General features: G+C 49.0%; 1 non-coding gene across 1 annotated transcript; it reads right to left on the bottom strand.

The window, feature by feature from the left end:
- Positions 1 to 4,921: 4,921 nt before the first annotated feature.
- On the bottom strand, positions 4,922 to 4,992 carry LOC140430184 (small nucleolar RNA SNORD66). Its single transcript, XR_011949359.1, has one exon. It is a non-coding gene; the product is annotated as a small nucleolar RNA SNORD66 (small nucleolar RNA).
- Between the last annotated feature and the right edge of the window lie 12,342 nt (positions 4,993 to 17,334).

Here is a 17,334-nt window from a genome sequence, read left to right as displayed (position 1 = left end):
AAGAAAATTCAATTTTAGTAGCTTTGTGATGTGATGCATCCCATATTTCGACAGTGCTCTGTGTGGATAAAAATCTTTTCCTTATATTTTTAATATGCCCCATTATATTTCTTGGAATATTCGTTCCCAGCTCTAACCTGTTATATAGGAACAGGTGTGTGTCATTTAGCTCTTGTGCCTATTAACACCATTCAGTCAGATCATGGCTTATTTGTGTCCTGATTCCACATACCTAACTTCACACCGTGGCCGGGATTCTCCCTTTTGGGGACTAAATCCCCATTCCCGCCGGAAAACGGGCAAGAATCACTCCGGACTTCTCAGACAGGACAGAAACTACTAAGCCACCTACATACTAATGAGCCATCTCCGGGGACAAACGGGAAACATTTACATAAACAATGTTAAGGCAGACACCCCGGCGCCAGAGGAGACTCAAACAAAGCAAACCAATGGCCACCTAGGACACGCAGAGCAACCAGGGAACCCACCCCTCTATTGGAGGAAGATCGATTAAGAATGATTGGGAAAGGCCCAATTAATTGAAGCCAAGTTCAAGGCCTGCCCAAAAGCGCGCGAAGCCCTTTTAGGTATCAAAGGTATTCCCCAAGAGAGAATCTTCTTTGGCCTTGGCTCTCAGCGAAGAGAGAGACCAGCCGAGCAGCTACACCAGACCAAGTAAGTTCCAAGTCAACACACGCTACGAGATAGACGCTCCTAGTTGCTATCCTGTAAACAGCTCAACCCAGCAGCCTCAGAACCGAGCAACGGCCATTGTTCCTCTGACTGGGCACCCGAAGCTAAGTATAGGCTTTAGTAATATTGACAGTTTAGTTTGTAGAGTTTATACACGAGTAGATTTGACTGTGTAAATAAATGAGCATTGCTTTTGAACTGACTAACTGGTGTATCGAGACTGTGATCAGTATTCGGTCCTGAACCTTGTGGCGGTGTCGAACGATACCTGGCGACTCTTGAGCAAACGTAATTAAACAGAGCCAAATTAAGAGACAACACCAAAGAGAGCAACATTTACTGGCGACTCCACCAGGACTCGACTTAGAAGTGGCCTAACCACTCCGAGAGAACCCAAATTTGAATTGAGAATCCAATTGGAAACAGAAAAACCACAAGCGTAAGAACAGTACTGATCAAGCCACTGAGATTCGGAAGTCATAGATTATCATAGAATTTACAGTGCAGAAGGAGGCCATATGGCCCATCGAGTCTGCACTGGCTCTTGGAAAGAGCACCTGACCCAAGGTCAACACCTCCACCCTATCCCCATAACTCCACCCAACACTAAGGGCAATTTTGGACACCAAGGGCAATTTATCATGGCCAATCCACCTAACTTGCACATCTTTGGACTTTGGGAGGAAACCGGAGCACCCGGAGGAAACCCACGCACACACGGGGAGGATGTGCAGACTTCGCACAGACAGTGACCCAAGCCGGAATCGAACCTGGGACCCTGGAGCTGTGAAGCAATTGTGCTATCTACAATGCTACCGTGCTGCCCGGAAGTGTGTTAATGCATGCGTACTAACAGGGATATAAGGTAAACCTGAGAGATTTTGTAACGTAAAACTGTCGGGAGTTTTGTAGGCCGGAAATTAGCGTAAGCCGTACCCGTGTTTACATCACCACTTTATCACCCCCTGTTCCAAACTCAGTAGAGAACCTCGACAGAGAAAATGGCGAAGGCAATGGAACGCCTTATGAACCCCCAGCAATTCGAGGTCGCAGCGACCAGTAGAGTAGGACAGTGTCCCATTTGGGAAGGTGAGATCAGGAAATATCTCAAAGGGAAAGGATGGCCCCTTTGGAGTGAATTCTGCACTAATGAGGAAACAGGTCCCGGGAGTATAGGACATACTTGGTGGGAGAACTTGTCAGAGATACACAAGAAGAGCTTAGGGAAAGCTCGCAAGCCTCGCAATTGTGTCCTCTTTGGCACAATTGCGAGGCACAGAGGAGGTCGTTAGGACGCTCCGTAGAGAGATAAGAGGAGAGAGACAGAAGTAGTGAGGTAGACGCGAGTGAGGTAGAGAAGGAGAATCGAGATTTAAAAGAGCAGTTAGCAGCAAGGGACAGAGAGGTGGATGATGCCAAGTGGGCACATCAGTCTTGTCTCGCGCATTTGAACAGTTTTCAGATGCAATATGATAAGGCCTACCAGGACATGCAACGTGCGGTCTTGGTAAGACAAGAGACAGAACAGCAAGTCGACAAATTGCAGAAACTGTGCAATGATTTAAAAGCAGCCCTACGAGCACTCCATACTTCCATGACGGAACAAAGGCAGAGCTCCGTAGACCACGCAAAGTGCCGGAAGCAAATTGCAGAATTGCAATCTCTTGCTTTCCGTTCAAAATGGGTTTTAAGGCACATTTGGACCACAATTAGATCCAGAAAATGGCCCCGATTGGCAGGAATTGAACGCAGGAAAACCCCCAGAAAAGGAGAGCGCTCCAACCCCCAACCGAACAGACAGAACACCCCCCCCATGAACCCTGGAATCACACCCCACAGGGCCGCAGGAGAAGGAGAAGCAGATTTCCTTTACACAACCCCGTTAACCGTGACCCAATTACGGGACGCGTGTGGAAAGATTACACCGTTCCTTCACACTTCAGACCCCCACCAATTTTTCGCGAAAGCAGTCTACCATGTATGGCCTGGTGTAGAGGGTTCCATCTTTGCTACTCCACTACTGGGCCGATATCTGGGGTTTGAGTATCTGTGTGTGTCTCCCTCCAGCTGGCACTGAAACTTCAGAGGCCAGGGGATGCCGCACTGGGACACCTCCGTGGGAGAGAGCACTGGATCAAGCCTGCCGTTTATTCCTAACCGGAAGCCTGAGGCTTATATCACACAGATATCCTGACCCCCACCAATGCCCAGGTGATTCTCTTGCCGGTGGTAAAACACCCACCCGGTTCCTACTTCGCTGGAGTAGCTTTCCCAAGAGAGAGAATAGGACACTGCCGTTTATTACCTAACCAGCAGCCTGTCCTGAGTGAACGGGTTCGATTCGTTCAAGATGACCCCAGATTCTCGACCCCGGAATTAGGGTGAGGAATATTTTAACAACGACTTGGTCAGAGATCGCTGGTGAGAGATTGAAGAATTTAAATGACTCCAATTTATCAGCAAATCGAGGTTTATTGCAAAACCCAGGTCAAAATCATCAAACAGAAGACAATATAATAAAACCTTAAGCTCTAACACAAACTATGTCTATTCAGGAAGTACTATAACGGACACAACATAAAATCTTATCGTTACACAATTTTAGCAATGGTACAAAACACAAATCAAGCCCCCTGCCCCAAAGCCTCAACCACTATCAAAGTCAAGGGAGCTTCGCAAGCTGCTGCAGGGTACTTACAGTCCAAGGCTGCGGCTCGAGCGGGAGGTCAAGTCGAAGGTGGAGAGGTCAAGCCAAGACACCCTCAATCGAAACACAGCCCCTTTTATATCCGTTTTACCTGGGTTTTTCCTGTGTTCGGCCAGCCCCTTTTGCATTGAATCGGTAAGGTTTAAAGTTCCCGCTGGTCCCGCCCCCTTTGAGCCGGTCAGACCTGTCAAGATGGGAGTACCTCCCCTAGGTCCGCCTCCAACTTGGTTTATTCTACCGTTTATCTTTCCGGGGCTTTTCCAGCACAATATACTAAGCCCAGACAGTCTGCCTTTTGAGATAACGAGGTTGAGCTCCCTTGTGAAGTCTTTCATCTGCTCCGGAGATCGCTGCTATTCTCACCTCGCTATGTTGATGGGGTGTTGATTGGATTCTGCTCTGGTGGAGGCAAAGTCATTTACATCTGCATGGGGCTATGACCATCCCATTGTCCTGCTTGCAGGCAGGCCCCTTTGTATTACCATGCCCCTTTGTCTCTGTGTTTAATCTTATCTAGTTGTCTGGCTCCTTCTTCCTTGTAGCTCTGGGGGGGGGGGGGGGGGGTTTGTAAGTATCCATACACATACCCAGCTCAGCAGGCCAAGCCTGCTGGGAAATTTGGTTATGTTCCAGTCTCTGGATTTTACTCTTGAACAGTTCAAAAAGGGCCGAATTGCCCGAAAACCTTACACTGGACGAAAAGGAGCAAGTGAAGCTCACAGTTTTGAGCCTCAACCCTTCAGTCGTGGCAGCCCTTCCCGACTCACAGAATGTAGGAGGAGGCACGCTCCAAGAGATGCACACAGCGATGCTTGATGCGATCGGCCTTAACAGAGGAGACCCCGTAGAAGGCCTAAATAAGTGTTGGCAAAAGAAGACAGAGCACCCCACAGCGTTTGCTGGATGCTTGTGGATACACTTCACAGCAGTTTTCGGAGAGTTAGCCCGTGCCCATTTGTCCCCAGATAATATGGCCAAATGGACCCGAATTCTAATCTCCCATACCACAGAAGCAGGACGAAAAGCTTGCACAAATTATGACCCCTCAGATGAGGCCCACAATGAAAAATGGGTTTTGAAGAGATTGTCCCGCGCTTGGGAGCAATCAATTGCAGGCAAAACCGCATTTATAACACCCGATGAAGAGCAGGCAGAGATGAACCCAGTTGAAGCACAACAGAACCCCGCATGGGTAAATGACGGCAGGAACAGCCCACCCCACCCCAAAGCTCAGGAATGTTACAACTGTGGACAGCTAGGACACTTTGCACGAGAGTGCAATGCGTCCCAAAAGTAGCAGAGAAACCAACAGACAGGCACCCTAAATAGGAATAGGGCAAAGCCGATCCATAGCGTTAGCGCCTGTGCTGGGAATGCAGACATGAACGGCACCGACTGACAGTGTTTGGGCTTCCCAACTTGGGTCTGCGACACCCTTTGGGACAAGTCCGGTAGACCGGTAGTAGCAGGCACAGTCCGGGGACAACCCGTAGAATTCCTTTGGGACACAGGAGGGTCCCGCACCACACTCAATTCCTCCACGATGTTTCAGTGAGACACATGGCCCACAACAGACACCATCACAGCGGCTTTACAGGCCATTTACAACAGGGACACATCACAGCCCCTGTAGCAATACAAATAGGGAACATCACAACTAAGCACCCTGTAGGTTTGGTTGATCAGCCCCAGACAGCAGAACATATCCTTGGGATCAATTTCATGAGCTCCCATAACCTTTATTTTGACCCAGTTAACAAGCGTGTTTTGAAAATGGCAAAGGCAGCATGAGCCCCCACCACGCTCACTGTAGGAGAATATGTAAACAGGATTAGCTCAGTAGGAGACTTCTGGTTCGACCCTCGAACCATTAGTGCAGACAAACAGGTTAGGGCAGTCCTGCAGGAACACAAAGCGGCATTTGCACAGCACAAGCATGACTGTGGCAAATTGGCTGGCTTTGTGAACATTACAGGTCCCGACCCTAAACCCCAGAAGCAGTACGGATTTCCCCAGGAAGCAGAGGGAGAAATCTCCAAAGTAATAGAGAGTTTGTTGGATCAAGGCGTACTCAGATCAGTAGCCTCCACAAATAACGCACCAATTTGGCCCGTCAAGAAACCGGATGGATCATGGCGAATGACCATTGATTACTGGGAACTGAACAAAGTAACCCCAGCAGCAGTCCCCACCGTAGCCATGAGTCCCGAGACCATGCTCAAACAGGGACTCCAGTCAATTTTTTTTTTGGTTTTGGACATTAGTAACGGGTTTTGGTCCATTCCATTGGCTAAAGCGTGCCAGTACAAATTCGCCTTTACATTCCAAGGGCAACAGTACACGTGGACGTGTTTTCCCAACTCCCCCTCCATTTTCCACCGACAGCTGGCAAATGGTTTAGCAGAATTTTCCCACCCCGATTATCTGGTCCAGTATGTACACGACTTGTTACCACAGACAGACACAAAGGGAGAGCACATTTTGCTTCTCGCCGAACTCCTAGCTCTCCTAAAAGAAATTGGTTGTAAAGTCAACCCCAAGAAGGCCCAGATTTTGAAAGAGAAAGTGATTTACTTGGCAACAGTGATCACACATGGTAAACGCGAGATCGAGCAAAAGAGAATTGACTCGATCATCAAATTGCCCCTTCCCCACAATGTCTCAGCCCTCCGGTCATTTCTAGGACTGGTTGGCTACTGCCGAAACCATATTGACGGTTTCGCCACTAAAGCAGCGCCTCTTTCCGAACTTCTCAAGAAGCAGGCACCTTGGGAATGGCTTCCACAGCATACGGATGCCGTGGATGCTTTAAAAAGAGGACTCAGCACAGCCCCGCACTATAGGTCCCAGATCCACTTTCCCCATACGCAATCGAAGTTGCAAGCACCGACCGAACCCTTTCGGCCGTACTCCTCCAGGAACGCCATGACCAATTAGGCCCCGTAGCATACGCCTCACGCATGTTAGACTCCGTAGAGCAAGGCACTTACTCGCAGTTTTTTGGGCAGTACAATACTTCGCCTACATTACAGGACTCAACCCCATCACCATCCTAACAGAAAACACCCCAGCTCAGCTATTGTTAGACGGCCGACTTAAGGATGGCACAGTCAGCCAAATCCGCGCAGCCCGTTCGACCCTTCTTTTACAGGGACGGGACATCACAGTAAAACGAACCAAGACCCACACCTTCCTTGCCGATAATTTGCAGTATGCAGGCACCCCTCATGAATGTGAGATCATCACCACAAAGCAGAACACAGGCCCATTTATTCCCAAAACACCTCCCAGGAAAACAGGTAGTACACCCCAGAGAACCCAGCCCACAGACACGTGCGCACCCCTGAAGATTTATGTGGATGGCTCCTCCACAGTGTTAAATGGAAAGAGAATTACCGGTTGCGGTATTTAGGTAGAGGACGCGCAGGGACGCGCCCTAGATGAAATTTAATTAAAGTTGCCAGGACACTGAGGCTCGCAGGCAGCAGAGCTGGCAGCGATTGCATATATTGTAGACCACCCAGACTCGTTCCCGACCCCAGCAGACATCTATTCGGACAGCTTGTATGTCTGTAATAGTTTCACAGAGTTCCGACCACTCTGGGAAACAAGAGGATTTGTTTCCGCGGACGGTAAACCCCTACCCTCAGTCCCATTACTCCGCCATATCTTAGAGACAGCGAAGGACAGGAAATACGGAATAATTAAGGTTCGCAGTCATCACCGTTCTTCCTCCCCTGGTAATGTTAAAGCAGACGCCCTAGCGAAGGCAAGCTCCAGGCATGGTTATTTTTGGAACCCCCCCGAAAGCACCCCAGTTCACGCAGTTCAAGTCTCACAGAACAACATTCAGGATTTAGCGAAGGCACAGAAAGAGGATGAGAAACGCAGGGAAGTTTTAACGGGTACCTTCCCAGCCCCGTATGATAAATACAAGAATGCAATAACCACACATGACTGTGATTTTAAAGGATGGCATTTATATAGTTCCCATCCAGGACAGGAACCAGACCATTTGTCAGTTACATGACAATCATGGACACCAAGGAATTGAACCCACCCTAGCCCACCTCAGACAGCTCTGCTGGTGACCTGATTTAAAAACCGATGTAACACACTACATAGAACATAACATAAGAACTAGGAGCAGGAGTAGGCCATCTGGCCCCTCGAGCCTGCTCCACCATTCAATGAGATCATGGCTGATCTTTTGTGGACTCAGCTCCACTTTCCGGCCCGAACACCATAACCCTTAATCCCTTTATTCTTCAAAAAACTATCTATCTTTATCTTAAAAACATTTAATGAAGGAGCCTCTACTGCTTCACTGGGCAAGGAATTCCATAGATTCACAACCCTTTGGATGAAGAAGTTCCTCCTAAACTCAGTTCTAAATCTACTTCCCCTTATTTTGAGGCTATGCCCCCTAGTTCTGCTTTCACCCGCCAGTGGAAACAACCTGCCCGCATCTATCCTATCTATTCCCTTCATAATCTTATATGTTTCTATAAGATCCCCCCTCATCCTTCTAAATTCCAACGAGTACAGTCCCAGTCTACTCAACCTCTCCTCGTAATCCAACCCCTTCAGCTCTGGGATTAACCTAGTGAATCTCCTCTGCACACCCTCCAGTGCCAGTACGTCCTTTCTCAAGTAAGGAGACCAAAACTGAACACAATACTCCAGGTGTGGCCTCACTAACACCTTATACAATTGCAGCAGAACCTCCCTAGTCTTAAACTCCATCCCTCTAGCAATGAAGGACAAAATTCCATTTGCCTTCTTAATCACCTGTTGCACCTGAAAACCAACTTTTTGCGACTCATGCACTAGCACACCCAGGTCTCTCTGCACAGCAGAATGTTTTAATATTTTATCATTTAAATAATAATCCCTTTTGCTGTTATTCCTACCAAAATGGATAACCTCACATTTGTCAACATTGTATTCCATCTGCCAGACCCTAGCCCATTCACTTAGCCTATCCAAATCCCTCTGCAGACTTCCAGTATCCTCTGCACATTTTGCTTTACCACTTATCTTAGTGTCGTCTGCAAACTTGGACACATTGCCCTTGGTCCCCAACTCCAAATCATCTATGTAAATTGTGAACAGTTGTGGGCCCAACATTGATCCCTGAGGGACACCACTAGCTACTGATTGCCAACCAGAGAAACACCCATTAATCCCCACTCTTTGCTTTCTATTAATTAACCAATTCTCTATCCATGCTACTACTTTCCCCTTAATGCCATGCATCTTTACCTTGTGCAACAACCTTTTGTGTGGCACCTTGTCAAAGGCTTTCTGGAAATCCAGATATACCACATCCATTGGCTCCCCGTTATCTACCGCACTGTTAATGTCCTCAAAAAATTCCACTAAATTAGTTAGGCACGACCTGCCCTTTATGAACCCATGCTGCGTCTGTCCAATGGGACAATTTCCATCCAGATGCCTCGCTATTTCTTCCTTGATGATAGATTCCAGCATCTTCCCTACTACCGAAGTTAAGCTCACTGGCCTATACTTACCCGCTTTCTGCCTACCTCCTTTTTTAAACAGTGGTGTCACGTTTGCTAATTTAGAGAATTGCTTAATCTGTGCCCAGAACAATCCGGACAGATATGCGAAAAAGGCTCAACTTAGTCATACCTGCCCCGTTAATGGACCCTGGACAAATCTCCAGATAGATTATATAGGACCCCTACCCCCATGCAGAAATGGTTATAAGTTTGTGTTGGTGGTCATAGACACCTTCACAAAATGGATGGAAGCTTTTCCATCAAGAACTAATACGGCCAAGACAACGGCTAAAATATTAACACACCACATCTTTACAAGATGGGGACGCCCCCGCAGTATAGAGTCCGATCAAGGCTCCCATTTCACAGGACGTGTAATGAAAAACGTCTTCACGATTTTCGGCATTCGACAAAAGTTCCATATCGCATACCACCCCCAGTCAAGTGGTATTGCAGAACGGATGAATAGGACATTAAAAGCCACCCTCAGGAAAATGGTTCAGCAGAATAACAGCACCTGGGATTCAGTTCTCCCATTTGCTTTAATGTTTTTAAGAAACACGGTATCCATGTCCACAGGATATACCCCCCACACCCTCATGACCGGATGCCCCATGAAAGGCACTGAGTATTTATTAGGACTGGATTTGGCCAGCCCCGCAGTTACAGCCCTCACGCACGAAAATGCGGTTCAACAATTGTTAGAGAACATAAAGGCAGCCCAACTCGCAGCAGCTGTGAGACTTGGAACCAGAAAGAAACAGAGCAAGGCTTGTTTCGACAAGACAGTACACGCCACTGAGTTTACAGTAGGGCAACAAGTTATGCTTTCCCTTCACAACCCCAGTTCATTCCTTTCCCCAAACTTTTCCGGACCGTACTCCATTTCGGACAAAGTCAGCCCCTCAGTATACAAAATTACATATTCCAATGGTAATTCTGTGTGGTTTCATATAAACCAGCTCAAGGCTAATGGCTCGCAGAATAACCACACACACCACATCCTGCTCGCAGCAGCAGACGAGCACGCACTGCCCACAGATGACGTTTTCCAACCCTCCCCCACACAGTCCAGCCCGTCCTCAGACGCGACTTCAACTCTGCCCCCAGAGGCACGACTCCGCCTCTCCCTTCCTTCAACCAGCAGCGACAGTGACAGTGGTAGCGATCACGATGATGATAGCCACAGCACACCACGTTACGACTATACCCCTGCACCAGGCCCCACTCCCAGTGAATCTGAGCATGATTCCACTGACCTCTTTGAGATTACGTATATCAAAGCCCCTGACCCAGACCCACCGCCCGACGATTACGGATTGAAGCATAGTAGCTCCAACTTAGACAGACGATTCTGGCACCGAGACAATTCGTTCAGGCTCATCCGGCATGATGAGATGGACCCCAATTCGCCCCAAGAAGCTTTAGCACGGTTACTACAGTCAAGAGTTTGGCAGCCGGGGGAAGATGATGACTTAGAGTCTGACTCCCACCAAACAAATCCCTTTGCGACCCTGTTCGCTATTGAGCAGTGATGTGTCCAAATGATGAAAAAAAAGGAACCGATGGAGAGATACGGTGTCCTTTCTAATGGAACCTGCATCATTTTTCGTTGTATGTTTGTTCGTTAGTGTTAACGTTAAGTGTTGTTCGTAAACTCAAAAGTTTCACGGCCCCATGTCACCACTCCTTTGACGCCCAATGCCTGTTAGAGGAACACGTTTGTCAACAGACAACAAGGCAGCCCTCACGACGACCACATTCTTGCCGGTTGCTCAGGCAGTGGAGAAATGGCACTAATCCCCCTCTGGTCAGCTATGCTCGGGTTGAGCACAGACAGCATTGATCACCGTCCTATCTGGGGATTCCACCCATTTCTTACCCGCCATGGCCCATACGCACCCCATTTTGTCTTGTTACGTTCAAAATTCTTTTGTTTGGTTTTGGCAACCCTTAGGTTGCTTCCATATGCTATTTATATCCTCAAACACTGGGATGGCAAATCACACAGGCTGCGAGACGGCTCGCACTATGTCAGTAATTTTCTTAGATGTCTTGTCCCAAATGTTTGGTTTAAAAAAAAATGAGGGAGTCACAGATGGTGACCAATTATAAAGGGAAATTGGCAACAAAGGACAGACAGACAGGCATACAAGATCTTTAGCAAGATAATAGCAGAAATTATGCTTGTGTTCACAGAACTCCGAACCTCAGGAACCCCAGAGGAAGACAAAGAAGAAGACCGACAAAGATGAAGACAGCCTTCGTGTTCACATGGATCTTCGCGGGATCCCTTCAGTTGCGCGCGGACGCTACCCCCCTGACACCTACCACACAAGCCGTAAATGATTCCCACCCCTGCAATACACGGAACCACGAGATAACTAGCCCCGCGACAGCTAGCAATACCTCGACCTGGTGTGATAAGTTTATCAACTGGTACTCACTCTCATATGTAGTCGAAGCACTCTTAGTGCTGGTGACACTTTGCAGTGTCGTGCAAACATTTAGAGTTAGGAAATGGCGAAAGAGAGCATATCGCTCTCGCACCCCAGTATACAGGTTTAGGTCCCCCATTTTTGGATTTCACCAGACCCCCGAACCCATTGGGACGGATTAAAGTGCATCCATTTTTCTTTATGTATTCTGTGGAATAAAGAGATGTAAACCTCTGTGTCTGACTGCCAGGCCAGAGAAATTTGTGTGCTGCTATTTTGTACAGGTTAAGTTGTATAGATTATTTTTGGATTGTTTGAATGAGGATAGCTTATTGAGAATAGTTGGAGGTTACAGTTTTTTATTTTTCTGGATTGCATGTATTAATGTCATAGCCCCCCGTAGAGTTTTATGATAATGAATGTATTTAAAATGGTTTAGGTAAAATTGTGTTGCATAGGATAAGACAGTGTAGAGCCTAAGTATGGGTGCCCCGTTTGGTCAGAGGATGAAGACGACGCAGTAGTGTGATCCTTCATGCTTCGCGTTGAGGATCACAAGGAGGGAGTGTAGCCATCTGGGATGGCCACGTCCCGATTACAAAATGGACACTTGCAAAAAATGCAGGGAAAATTGGACAATACTGAGAAACAAGCAGGTGCAAGGTCTGTCTGTTGATTAGAGCCTTGGCTCTCAGACAGGAAGAAACTGCTAAGCCATCTACATACTAATGATACTAATGAGCCATCTCCGGGGACAAAAGGGAAACATTTAGATTAACAATGTTAAGGCAGACATCCTGGCGCCAGAGGAGACTCAAACAAAGCAAACCAACGGCCACCTAGGACACGCCAGCAACCAGGGAACCCACCCCTCTATTGGAGGAAGATCGATAAGAATCATTGGGAAAGGCCCAATTGATTGAGGCCAAGTTCAAGGCCTGCCCAAAAGCACGCAAAGCCCTTTTAGGTATCAAAGGTATTCCCCAAGAGAGAATCTTTCTTCTTTGACCTTGGCTCTCAGCGAAGAGAGAGACCAGCCGAGCAGCTACGCCAGACTAAGTAAGTTCCAAGTCAACACACGCTACGAGATAGATGCTCCTAGTTGCTATCCTGTAAACAGCTCAACCCAGCAGCCTCAGAACCGAGCAACGGCCATTGTTCCTCTGACTGAATGGGCACCCGAAGCTAAGTATAGGCTTTAGTAATAGTGATAGTTTAGTTTGTAGATTTTATGCATGAGTAGATTTGACTATGTGTAAATAAATTAGCATTGCTTTTGAACTTACTAACTGGTGTATCGAGTCTGTGATCAGTATTCGGTTCTGAACCTTGTGGCGGTGCCGAAAGATACCTGGCGACTCTTGAGCAAACGTAATTAAACAGAGCCAAATTAAGAGACAACACCAAAGAGAGCAACAGTGTCATTTAGCTCGTGTGCCTATTAACACCATTCAGTCAGATCATGGCTTATTTGTGACCTGATTCCACAGACCTAACTTCACACCGTGGCCGGGATTCTCCCTTTTGGGGACTAAGACCCCATGCCTGCCGGAAAACGGGCAAGAATCACTCCAGACTTTTTCCTTGATGTTAAGGCCAGAGGCTCAATTGTCAAGGTAAACAAAAGTGGGGTCAATGGACAACCCTGCCTCGTACCTCTCTTCAGCTGCAAATATTTTGAGTTCAAGGCATTTGGGGCTCTATGGGGCTCTATATAAAAGGTGAATCCAAGATATAAATCTCGGTCCAAAACCAAACCTTCCAAAGATCTCGAACGGGTACCCCCACTCCACCCTATCAAACCTTTTTTTAGTATCCATTGAAATAATTACCTCTGGCTCAGGGACTGGAGAGGGGGGACAGAATAACATTATGCAATCGCCAAATGTTGGACAACAGCTGCCTGTTCTTAACAAACCCAGTCTGTTCCTCGAATATAACTCCTGGAAGGCAGGGCTCAAAACGCATCGCCAATAGCTTCGCCAACTTCACATCTGCAATCAATAGCGATATGACCCATATTTTGTCGGATCCTTATCCTTTAGAATCAAGGAAATCGACACCTGTGTCAATGTAGCCGGCAGTATCCCCGGGACATAGAATCGTTAAACATCTCTAACAACAGTGGGGCTAGCTGCCCTGCAAATTTCTTTAAAAATTTGATCGGGACTCCATTTTGGCCCAGTGCCTTACCCGACTGCATCAACCCCAGGGCATTCCATGATCTGCTCCAGGCTGAACGGGGACTCCAAATCCCTTCTCTCTCGTTCTACAACTGGGATAGACAAGCCATCCAAAAATTCTGTCACAGACAACCGGGGCTCGGACTGATAAAGGCTACAATAAAAAGCCTTGAAAGCTTTATTGACCTTACATGGGGCAGAGACCAATCTGCCACTCGAGTCCTTCATCTGCACTATTTCCCAAGAGGTCACCTGCTGCCTCAGCTGATGCGCTAACAGGCAACTGGCCTTCTTCCCAAGCTCAAAAAAAAAAACCCTCGACGTCGCAGCTGGTGTACATCCATACCCATCAAAAGTAACCCAAATTCCAACTGCTGATTCTTCCTGCTTGCCAACAACTTCGGAGCCAGGACAAGTGAGTATTAACGATCCACCTCCAGGACGACATCCACCATCCTCTGCCTCGCCACCCTTTCATTCTTCTCTTTATGTGCCTTACAAGGGATTATCTCCTCCCTAAAGGCCACCTTCAGAGACTCCCACTATTGCCGAATATTCCGCCCTCACCACTCCCAGAAGCAGAGGCCTACCCACACTAAAAGGTTGATCCGATAGTAGACTCGACGCACCTGGCAGAAAAAATAGAAATCCTTCTCATTTGGATGTAAAAGTCTTCATGTGTCTGTCCCCCCCATCTGCTCGATGAAGGCCAAAAGGGGCTTTGTCACCCCTGAAGAACTCAAACCTTACACCTCAATCTATCCACACGTGGATCCAATACACAATTGAAGTCCCCTCCTAGAATTTGCAGGTGCGAGTCCAGATCGGGAATAGAAGCTAGCAACTTGTTGACAAAGCTGTATCATCCCAGTTTGGTACATTCAAATTAACTAAGACCACCAGGTACCAGCCAACAACCCACATACCTCTTGTTCGGATCTATCAAAATCTTAGCCGCCAAAAAAGATACTTTCTTATTAATCAAACTTGCAGTCCCCCTGGGCCCTACTATCAAAATCCTGAATGAAATACTTGCTCCATCCAGCCCTTCCGTAACCTTGGCTGATAGTTAATCTGCAAAAGGGTCTCCTGCAACAGCACCATATCAATGTTCAAATTCCTAAGCTGCACGTACACCCTAGATCTATTTACCAGGCCATTCAAGCTCGTCACATTCCAAGTGACCAGCCGGATAGGGGGTTGTCTACTCCCCCCCCCCCCAATCCAGAGTCAGCCATTCTTGCCCTGTGGGGCAGTCCAGCAACTACTCAAAGATAGCCGACACCAGGCCCATCCAAGGTGGCCACCAAATCCCCCATCAAAGCAGAAGAAACAAATGTTTATAGTCAACGTCAGAAAACTGACTCACCCCTCCCCCGCCTCACATCAATACCACACCCAAGGACTTCCGGTTGCGGCGATGCGGAGCTAAGCCGCACATTTCGGCAGCTTCCGCTAAAACGGACTTTTGGGCTCTCTGGAGGAGCCCCAACGGAAATCTTTTGACCAATTTCCGTGTGGGACGGTGAAGCAAGGTCCCCCTTCCGTCGTGTATGGAGGGGACTAGAAGTGGAGCGGCGGTAAAAGAGGCTTTGGAGCAGCGGCAGAAACGAGGGGGAAAAAACAAGATGGCGGAGGGCGGAGATCGAGCAGCATGGGGGCCGGACCAGCAGGAGTTTCTCATGGCGCTGCGTGGAGGAGCTTAAAAAGGAGGTGCTGGCACCAATGCTGATGGCGATCGAGGGGCTGAAGGAGACCCAGAAGGCCCAGGCGGTAGAGCTCCAAGAGGTGAAGGACAGAACTAACGAGAACGAGGACGAGATCTTGGGCCTGGCAGTGAAGATGGAGGCGCACGAGGCGCTGCACAAGAGGTGGGCCGAGAGATTCGAGGTCCTGGAGAACAGGTCGAGGAGGAAGAATCTCCGGATTCTGGGTCTCCCCGAAGGAGTGGAGGGGGCTGATGCCGGGGCTTATGTGAGCACGATGCTCCACTCGCTGATGGGTGCGGAGGCCTCTCCGAACCCCCTGGAGCTAGAAGGGGCTCACCGGGTCCTGGCGAGGAGACCCAAGGCTGGCGAGCCGCCAAGGGCGATAGTGGCGAGGTTCCATCGTTTTGCGGACAGAGAGAGTGTCCTGAGATGGGCCAAGAAGGAGCGGAGCAGTAGATGGGAGAATGCGGTGATCCGAGTCTACCAGGACTGGAGCGCGGAGGTGGCAAAGAGGAGAGCTGGCTTCAACCGGGCCAAGGCGGTGCTGCATAAAAAAAGGGTGAGATTCGGAATGCTGCAGCCAGTGCGGCTGTGGGTCACGTACCAGGACCGACACCACTATTTCGAAACGCCAGAAGAGGCTTGGACCTTTATTCAAACGGAAAAATTGGACTCTAACTGAAGGACTGTGGTCGTGGGGGAGATGTTGACTGTATACAGGGCTGTAAATATGGGTAAAGAATGTTTCACGGGTGAGACGATGGATGGAGATGGGAGAAGAGATTTGATGGGGAGACTGTGGGGAATGTGGGCGTCGGTGCTGGAAGGAGGTGAGACTTGGGGATGGGGGAATTGGGATAGGGCCGCAACAGGAGCTGCGCCACAGGGGGCGGGGCTGGCTCGGGAAAGCCCGGGCTTTTTCCCGCATTAGGGAGGGGGAGATGGAGGAGCGCAAGGAGGAGGAGGGATTTCCACATGGGGGGGGTCAACGGGAAGGCGGGGGAAGCCGGGGTCAGCAGGAGTCAGCTGACTTACGTAAGTATTATGGGGGGAGCAAACAAGCTAGATTTGGATCTAGCGGGGAGGGGAGGGGGAGAGGGGGGGGGACAATAGGGTTGCTGCTGCATTGGCCGAGGGGGAACTGAAAATGGAAGAGGTGGTCGAGGCGGGGGTTCCCCGTCTGGGGGACTGGAGGGTGCGGGAGACGCGGACACGGGACTGGCCTTAAAAAGGAGATGGCTCATCGGCGGTGGGGGGGGGGGGGGGGGGGGGGGGGCAATCCGTCTGATCACGTGGAATGTGAGAGGCCTAAATGGGCCGGTTAAGAGGGCCCGAGTGTTCGCGCACTTAAAGGGACTGAAGGCAGACGTGGTCATGCTTCAGGAGACACATCTGAAGGTGGCAGATCAGGTCAGGTTAAGGAAGGGATGGGTAGGACAGGTGTTCCATTTGGGGCTGGATGCGAAGAATAGAGGGGTGGCAATACTGGTGGGGAAGCGGGTGTCATTTGAGGCCAAGACCATAGTAGCGGACAATGGAGGCCGATACGTGATGGTGAGCGGTAGGTTGCAGGGGACGGGTGGTATTGGTAAATGCATACGCCCCGAACTGGGACGATGCTGGATTCATGAAACGTATGTTGGGGCGTATTCCGGATTTGGAGGTAGGAAGTTTGATAATGGGTGGGGACTTCAACACGGTATTGGACCCAGCACTGGATCACTCCAGATCCAGGACCGGAAAGAGGCCGGCTGCGGCCAAGGTGCTCAGGGGGTTTATGGACTAGATGGGGGGAGTAGATCCGTGGAGATTTGCCAGGCCTTTGGCCAGAGAATTTTCTTTTTTCTCCCATGTACACAAGGCCTACTCCCGGATAGATTTTTTTGTTCTGGGAGGGCATTGATCCCGAAAGTGGAGGGAATGGAGTATTCAGCCATAGCTATATCAGACCACGCCCCGCACTGGGTGGAACTAGAGCTGGGGGAGGAGAGGGACCAACGCCCGCTGTGGCGGTTGGATGTGGGACTGCTGGCAGACGAGGAAGTGTGCGGGAGGGTGCAGGGGTGCATCGCAAGG

Source organism: Scyliorhinus torazame, chromosome 9 (genome assembly GCF_047496885.1).
Source record: "Scyliorhinus torazame isolate Kashiwa2021f chromosome 9, sScyTor2.1, whole genome shotgun sequence".
Lineage (NCBI taxonomy): Eukaryota > Metazoa > Chordata > Chondrichthyes > Carcharhiniformes > Scyliorhinidae > Scyliorhinus > Scyliorhinus torazame.
The sequence above is the reverse complement of the archived record's forward strand: the minus strand, read 5'-3'. Positions and strand labels throughout refer to the sequence as shown.